The 9,021-nt window shown below is 54.7% G+C and overlaps 1 long non-coding RNA gene across 1 annotated transcript; it reads right to left on the bottom strand.

Moving 5' to 3' along the window:
- Positions 1-6,246: 6,246 nt before the first annotated feature.
- Positions 6,247-8,605, bottom strand: LOC122383978. The gene is made up of 3 exons (XR_006256928.1): positions 8,543-8,605; positions 8,213-8,337; positions 6,247-7,729 (listed from the first exon to the last, which is right to left on the bottom strand). It is a non-coding gene; the product is annotated as an uncharacterized LOC122383978 (long non-coding RNA).
- Positions 8,606-9,021: the final 416 nt, after the last annotated feature.

Here is a 9,021-nt window from a genome sequence, read left to right on the forward strand (position 1 = left end):
CAGGCAACACTGGCAGCAGCCACTGCTGATCCATGGGAGCCTGATGGGTAGGGAGTGGTGGAACATCAATCTGCCCCCGAGTGTACCTACCGATGATAAGTGTATTTAGAAGCGTTGATAATGTCAATATTGACTACCGCAAAAAGTACCTAAATGCGGCTAACTTAGCCATTTTCGAAGATAGGTATCGGGCTAAAACTTTTGACAGTGGGTCATCGGTATGTGTTCAATCACATGTGTTCCGTTGCTTCCTTTTTTACTTGAGCGCAAATGTAAGTTTTGAAGACCATCACAGTAGCAAACGCTTCTAAAGGTGGAAAGTGGGCAAAATATCCTGAATTTGTTGTGCTGCATGGGAAGTAGTGTTGATGAGAAAAGGGGTTTTTGTTCCAGATTATTGTGGGTGCAGAATACATTGTCTGCACCCACTGGAGAATTATTGTGGGTGCAACTGCACCCATGGTTCCTACGCTTATGACTAGCTATAATGAAGCACTAGCTATTTTGCTCTACTAGCTACATTGACGCTAGCTGTTTAGTCACTAGCTGATTTAATGCACTAGCTATTTTGCATTACTAGCTATTTTGGCGCTAGCTGTGTTGTCACTAGCTGTTTTGAAGCACTAGCTCTTTTGTACTAGCTCAAAAGTCACTAGCTCAATAGTCACTAGCTGTTTTGACGTGGACCCTTCTCTCTCGGCCGGCGGGTCGGGCGCGGAGACCGTGCGGCCGCCGGTCTAGATTACTGCGTGCCGAGTTTGTGGTGTCACAGCCAGTGTCCACAGCCGCCAGATATGAGACACAAAGTGTCGCCATAAAACAGCACATGCTGCTGACCTTTTGAGGCAGCAGTTGTAAACAAGCAACCGTTTATCGATCGCCAGTCACGCATTATTGGCGACTCGAATCCGGTGTTGAAAAAAAAACTTTTTTTTTAATTATATGTGATATGCTAAGTTGGCTTGCTTTCTTCGAAAAAAAATAAGAGTACGCTGCCATTTATAACTCACAGCGATTGAGCGACTATATAGTTAGGTACTAAGTGCCAAATCGTTGCGAGTAGAGAGTATTCGTCACCAACAGGTCGGTACAAGTTACCGGTGCATTGTCACTCTCCGAGTCTTCGGTAGCGCAGTCTCACTGCCGAGATTCGTGAGAGCGCACACGGCCTGGACGCCGTGATGACGTCACGGTGGCTCTGGGGAGCGGCTGCCGGGCCCACTCTGTTGGGCTGAGCCGCTGGGCCGCCGCTCGGGTGCCGGCCTGGCGCCGATCACCGCCGCCGAGCCGCCCTACCGCCGTCTGGTCAGCCGTGTGGCGTGCGACGCGTCGCTACCGTCGAGAGGGGGCGGCGGGCCCGGGGGGCGGGGAGAGACGAGACACCGCGCGAAGGCAAGGTACCGCCGTGTGCGGCACGGGGGGGGGGGGCTGAGACCAGACATGAGCCGACCCACCGACCTCTACAGTGACCTGACCCGGACCCACCGACCTCTCCAGTGACCTGACCCGGACCCACCGGCCTCTCCAGTGACCTGACCCAGACCCACCGACCTCTCCAGTGACCTGACCCGGACCCACCGACCTCTCCAGTGACCTGACCCGGACCCATCGACCTCTACAGTGACCTCACCCGGACCAACCGACGCCCACTCCAAACTGCGCCGTTCGGCCGACCAGATAGCTGTTCCGTCCCGCCCCCCTCCCCGGACCGTCGTCGGGTCCACCACACCATCCTGCCTGCGGCTCTGGGACTCTGTGGTGTTAGCCCGGCTATCTGCCGTCCTTCCTGTCAGCCGCAGCTGCAGCGGCGCGGTCACCGTTCCTGCGTGGTGGCGGCGGTTTGGAGCTTTGAGGATAGCACCAGAGAGACGTCATAAACTTTGGTCGTTTTCCGATATGGAGCGTGTCTGGTGTCACTGAGCATGACCCGCAACGGTAAATGTACTAAACAGCACCTGCTGTCATCCTGACACATCTAGTACCTACACTTACAACTATACTTCCTGACCATTCATCAGTCCTGTATATTCACCATTCGGCCCCATATCGGATACATCGTTGGTGAACTAAGAAACACCGATATATAATTTGACTGATGACGTCACTTTGACGTCATTTCAAATGGAATCGACACCAAATTAGCGAACACGACTTCGAATAGCTGTACAGGAATATGTGTGCAAGGCTTTGCTTCTACGGGTATATCTCTTCGCATTGGGACGCTATCGTCAAAGAACCCCCCCCCCCCCTGCCCCCCCCTCTTCTCTCTCGGCCGGCGGGTCGGCCGCGGAGACCGTGCGGCCGCCGGGCTAGATTACTGCGTGCCGAGTTTGTGGTGTCACAGCCAGTGTCCACAGCCGCCAGATATCAGACACAAAGTGTCGCCATAAAACAGCACATGCTGCTGACCTTTTGAGGCAGCTGTTGTAAACAAACAACCGTTTATCGATCGCCAATTACGCATTATTGGCGACTCGAATCCGGTGTTGAAAAAACCTTTTTAAATGTGATATGCTCATTGCTCAGTTGGCTTGCTTTCTTCGAAAAGAAAATAAGAGTACGCTGCCATTATAACTCACAGCGATTGAGCGACTATATAGTTAGGTACTAAGTGCCAAATCGTTGCGAGTAGAGAGTATTCGTCACCAACAGGGCGGTACAAGTTACCCACGGTATATAAGTTACCGGTGCATTGTCACTCTCCGAGTCTTCGGTAGCGCAGTCTCACTGCCGAGATTCGTGAGAGCGCACACGGCCTGGACGCCGTGATGACGTCACGGTGGCTCTGGGGAGCGGCTGCCGGGCCCACTCTGTTGGGCTGAGCCGCTGGGCCGCCGCTCGGGTGCCGGCCCGGCGCCGATCACCGCCGCCGAGCCGCGCTACCGCCGTCTGGTCAGCCGTATCGCGTGCGACGCGTCGATACCGTCGAGAGGGGGCGGCGGGCCGGGGGGCGGGGAGAGACGGGACACCGCGCGACGGCAAGGTACCGCCGTGTGCGGCACGGGGGGGGGGGGGGCTGAGACCAGACATGAGCCGACCCACCGACCTCTACAGTGACCTGACCCGGACCCACCGACCTTTACAGTGACCTGACCCAGACCCACCGACCTCTCCAGTGACCTGACCCAGACCAACCAACCTCTCCAGTGACCTGACCCAGACCCACCGACCTCTCAAGTGACCTGACCCAGACCCACCGACCTCTACAGTGATCTGACCCGGACCCACCGACCTCTCCAGTGACCTCACCCAGACCCACCGACCTCTACAGTGATCTGACCCGGACCCACCGACCTTCACAGTGACCTGACCCGGACCCAACGGCGCCGTTTGTGAACTGCGCAGTTCCCGACCAGATTGCTGTTCCGCCCCGTCCCCCCTTCCAGGGCCGCCGGCGGTTTCACCACACCATCCTGCCTGCGGCTCTGGGACTCTGTGGTACTGTCCCGGCTATCTGACGTCCTTCCTGTCCGGCCTCAGCTGCAGCGGCGCGGTCACCGTTCCTGTGTGGTGGCGGCGGTTTGGAGCAGCGCTATCAGTGCAGCCCGTCCGTCCCGGTGCTGTGACTCTGTCCTGGTGAGACGGTGACCGGCCGGCTCACGGTGTGTCCCCGTATACTGAACGGGCATCCCCATAGACAGACTGACCGGCTACAGGCACAGTCTCACGGTGCAGATGACTGTTTGTGGCATGTGGTGATCCCCCTACCTCTGAATACACCGCCGGCTGACCGGGGTCGGCCGGAGACGGCTGGCCTGTCAATGTCGGCCGGAGACTAACCTGTCAATGTCGGCTGGAGCCGGCCCGGCTGACCTGTCAATGTCGGCTGGAGCCGGCTGACCTGTCAATGTCGGCTGGAGCCGGCCCGGCTGACCTGTCAATGTCGGCCGGAGACTGACCTGTCAATGTCGGCTGGAGGCTGACCTGTCAATGTCGGCTGGAGCCGGCTCACCTGTCAATGTCGGCTGGAGACTGACCTGTCAATGTCGGCTGGACGGCCCGGCTGACCTGTCAATGTCGGCTGGAGACTGACCTGTCAATGTCGGCCGGAGACTGACCTGTCAATGTCGGCTGGAGCCGGCCCGGCTGACCTGTCAATGTCGGCCGGAGACTGACCTGTCAATGTCGGCTGGAGCCGGCTGACCTGTCAATGTCGGCTGGAGCCGGCCCGGCTGACCTGTCAATGTCGGCTGGAGCCGGCTCACCTGTCAATGTCGGCTGGAGGCTGACCTGTCAATGTCGGAAATCGGAAAAGTTGCCCGGCTGACCGGACCGATAATATACTTTTGCTCGTCAAACTCCCCCACTTACTCTAGTACCTTGTAGCTTCAATTGCCTTTTGCCGTCGCTTCAAACACACTACGCATATCCCAAGGGTGTGTTCAGAAGCTGCGCTGTGCTGTCACTAGTGCGCAGGATTTGTCTTAGCGTACTAGTGAAACTTTGTGTCTCTGGAGACAGCAGTAAGGTCTAGTTTAGTGGCAAACGTCACAGAGAATCGTCTCTATGGAAATTCCGGCCGGCTCTGAGTTATCACCTTCTTGCCACGTTTTGTCCCCGGTGTCTCTGGAACAGCTAATGGATATTGCTATACCTACAATTCACGTAGACGTAGCCAACCCAAATTCAATGTAATTGAAATATTTGCGTGCATAAGAAAACCAACGAGACGAATTTCGAAGCAACAATGAGAAAGGAGAATGGACACGGTAGAAGTTGTTGTGGCTCGGACGGCCTTCCTTTTTGGAGAGACTCTGTACCGGGGCACAGAGGTCGATAAAATGCTTGGAGTTGCTCCAACGAACATCTTAGTCCCATCACTGTCTCCAGCTTAGCCCTCGCCTAGCGGGGGGGGGGGGGGCAGCTTCCCTAAGTTTTTTTTTTCGCGAATAGCGTAAAAGTTGGCGTCGCGTAGCGCCGCAAAATTTGGCACAACGTCTGGGAATGAGCCTTTTGCTACCTATCCTGAAAATTCACTGCCATCCGCCGCGTCGGCACACCGGTATCTCCTCACCTTCTCCCCATACGGCCTTGATTCCCCAACTCACACCATCACACTACTGCCTAGGTACGGTGACCGGTCGCACGGTGGATCTGAATGCCTACGTTTTCGCGCCAAAGTCTGAAACAACTAACGATTATCATCAGCTTAGAGATGTTGAAATTTAGCATTTTAAAGCTTTTAATTTAAAAGTTTATATGTGTGCTTTAACGCGCTTGTCCTTATTGATTAAGAAAAGAGCGGACTTTTTATCGTATTACCTAATACGAAGTAACGCAATCGAAGTGTGATTTCGGTCCACTGTGCGTTTTCAGGCGCGCTCGATAAAACACCCAGGCCTGGAGAAAGTTGGAAGGGTGATTTTCTGATCCTCCTCACCACAAAATGACCCTAAGCGAAAAAATGCTCGCAGGGCGCTGCCAACGCGTGCCAGCGGCCCTGCTAGTAAGGGCGAAAATCAATGTATGTGTATGCGGAGCACACCCTTAGCGCTACGATGGCTCCTTGGAGACACCTGGAGAAACCTCTGCCGGCAGAAGGGTCAGGTCCCTCGCAGACGGCGCGGCACGGCGAGAGCTCAGCGGGTGGCCTAGCCGGAAAGAGGATAAAAATAGCCGACTGGCCCGACCCAGCGAGGGGTGACCGAAGGGTGACCAGGAGTGAATGAGGGAACATACACGCGGTACCGAGCAGCCGATAACAGCACCGGACGATTAGTAAGTCATAAGTCAATAAGGCGTAAGGAAGCATCCATGTAGACGGGCGGACTGTCTCCAGCTCTTCCAAGTATTGCTAATATCTTGCTCCAACGAGCGTTGGCACGTTGGAAGTTTTATCGGCCACTGCCGGGGCAGCCGCTGGAGAAGGGGCGACATGTAACGTCACACCTCTGTGACGTCACTGTGACGTCACACACAGACACACACACACGTCACAGTGACGTCACCACAGCCGTCACCAGCGGGCACCGCGCGCCGTCACCAATCGGCGCCATCTTTGACTCAGCCATCCCCACCACCGACTCGCTCCTACTCAGGGGGTGACTCGGAGTCAGAGGGACTCGGCTGACTCACCCATCACTCGGCTGACTCCGGATGACTCCCCAGGACACGTGATGAGTCCGTTGACTCCGGGTCACTCTGACGACTCTGTTGACTCCCAATGACTCTTCAGAGCTTGTTGGCTCGTATTCGTACTCGTTCACTCGTACTCGTTCGTCACCCGAGGACCATATAAAGTTATCCTTCACATATACAAAGTGTATTCAAGATCAGTATAGGCTGCAGTGTCTGACAAGTGTAGGACACGCCGATCAGAATGGGCAGCTGGCCCTCAGCTCGGCTGCTCGGGTCCGTTCTCACGTCTGTAAGGCCGCCGTCGGACCCGTCGGACACACACCGCTGACCGTCGGCTGACCGGCCGAGGCCTCTCTGAGCTGCTGCTGACCGCCGCGGGGCCCGTCCCCTCTCAGCCCTCGTGGTACGGACCGATCACCGGGCCGGCGGACAGGAGACACCCGCACAGCCGGCCAGCCGTGACACATGGGCGGGCGGCGCGGCGCACCGACCGCCGGGCACCGAGCGACGGCCCGCCTAGCCGGGATACGTATAAACAGCGTCTTAACCCGCTAACACAGCTCATTTTCACTCCCAGGACTCTATTATAGACTCTGAATGACTTCGCTGACTCCGGAGGACTCCTCGACACCTATGTTCACTCCCATGAAATCCGTTGACTCTGGATGACTCCCCATGACTCTGTATGACTCAGTAGACTCGTCGTGAGTCAATGTCGGTACGGGCCGGACCTGTAACAGACAACAAACACAACAGAGTCACAACAAACACACAACAAACACCATAGATGATATGTGTGACACACACACTACACAGCAAACGGAGTCGCCATAAATAGTAAACAACATCGGCGTGACAAACAACACAGACTGGTTTATCGTCAATATATATTGCACCACGGTCCACTGTGCACTGTCCATTACTTATCACTGTACCGGCCATCTGACAATGTGTGTAGTAGACACCACCAGAAGAGGGGGACCCACCTGTGAGGTCTGGGTAGAGCAACAGGAGCAGCGGGCAGAGGAGGGGAGCACAGAGCCGCAGACAGAGCACGTCAGCGACACTAGCGCCGCCTACCGGTCTGGTCCGGAACCTGTGGTTGTCGAGTACACCGCATGGAGAGGAGAATAGGACGAGAGGTTAGTGATCTCCTGAATACCACCCCCACTGGCGGATACAGTCGCCACCGCGACCAAGATGATGATGTCGGAGAACCCGTGCGTCCTCTGGACACTGCAGCAGAGCCGACACCTGACCACGTCGTCATTAGAAGCGGAAACAGCGGTACAGGTGACGTCACATGTCAGGCTCCTGCAACACACTCAAATCTGGTGAATACTACAGTGCAATACTTACGTGTGGCTCTGTGTGGCTATTAGCATGACCCGCAATCCGCCACGTGGAGGCTGCCACATCGGACTGCGTCTCTGTTATCGCCCGAGACCCCTCAGGTAGTGCAGAGCCCACCATTTCCTGAGGGAAGACACGGCAGCCATCCGGCCCCGAGTAGCACTCGGTGTGTGCTACTCGCAGCCGATTGGTGGCGGCACAAACGGCCGTTGGGTGAGACAGCTCTCCAAGCACGGCGGAGGCAGGCTTGTATAGCACTCATCTGTCGTGGATGGCCTACACCAGCTGATCGTGATGGCTGAAAATGTACCGGTAAGTCAGGGCACTGTCGTACAGCGACTGGCGTTTTATCATATATTTTTCCATAATATGTCATTGAATAGATTGGTTTACATTCTGATAAATCATAATGTATGCTCGAGCTGGGAAGGTCACCCAATCCAGCTCCGATCACATGTGCACATGTCAGTTTTCCATTTGTTGGCCCACGTACAGCTGTTTACCCGTGGCTGAACACTGGCTCCTTCAGAGAGACGGACACCCGACCGAGCGTCTGTCCCCGGGCTCTGGTCACCGTCATGGAGACAGCTGGCCGCGCGGGGAGCTGGCGACGCCAACAGCGGAAGGAAAACGCGTCATCACGGGGCTGAAAATGCAATAATTATGGGTCCGGTGTCATTTGTGAATGCTGCTAACTACAAATCGCCTCGTACCAAGTATATTCACAAACGTTGGAACATAAACAGGTATGCATCATGCAAAAATCACCCACCAAACTAACCTGTCTCGGGAGGCCTCTGATCCTGTGACGGGCGAGTGTGCGGCAGCTGAAATGCCGGACTGCCGGATTGGCTCCGGCGGTCGACGGCTCAGCTGCGCCAGAGCCGCACACCCGCCTCCGTCAACCTGCCAGTGTAGTAAATGGACAGGACGACAGGTGATTACTCCAGTAGATTTATGTATGGTGTTTTTAGATTCATGTAGTCGAAATTATTTAGAATAAAGGTAAGGTGGACTTGATAAAGCACAAAACTGAAACGGGACACGGAAACAGGACACGATAACCGGACAATTGGTAAAATCAATAAGCTAATTCCGCTGGTGAACTCACGCCCGCTGGAGGTGGGCTTGGTCCTGAGGCCGGAGGTGCTGGTGGCGGTGCTGCCAATGCTGGCAGGGGATCTGAAATAGATAAATATTTAGCACTTACATCATTTGTAGGTATACATCGTAACTCGTAGTTTTTTTCTTTGACGACATGACGACTGGCCTAGGTATATCGCTTGCAAGATTCCTCACAATATTTCTAAGATGAAGGTAGATGTAAATTAACACTAAGTATACACAAAGCTGTTTGAGATTACTATCAAATCCTTTATCAATGTATTGATAACACATACACAATTCATGCGTGTCTGTTCACTGTCAGTACAATACTAAAACACTCACGGAGGCTGGTGGTGGTGATTCCGGAGCCGGTGGTGCTGGTGCTGGTGCTGGTGATGGCTGGTGGTGATGGTGGACCTAAAATAAATGGTAATTTTCAGCAATACTTGATCATATCTTTATTTCTATTTGCTGAGGTTCTGT

The sequence above is a fragment of the Amphibalanus amphitrite genome, unplaced genomic scaffold (assembly GCF_019059575.1).
Source record: "Amphibalanus amphitrite isolate SeventyFive unplaced genomic scaffold, NRLGWU_Aamphi_draft 000178F_arrow, whole genome shotgun sequence".
NCBI classification, from domain to species: domain Eukaryota; kingdom Metazoa; phylum Arthropoda; class Thecostraca; order Balanomorpha; family Balanidae; genus Amphibalanus; species Amphibalanus amphitrite.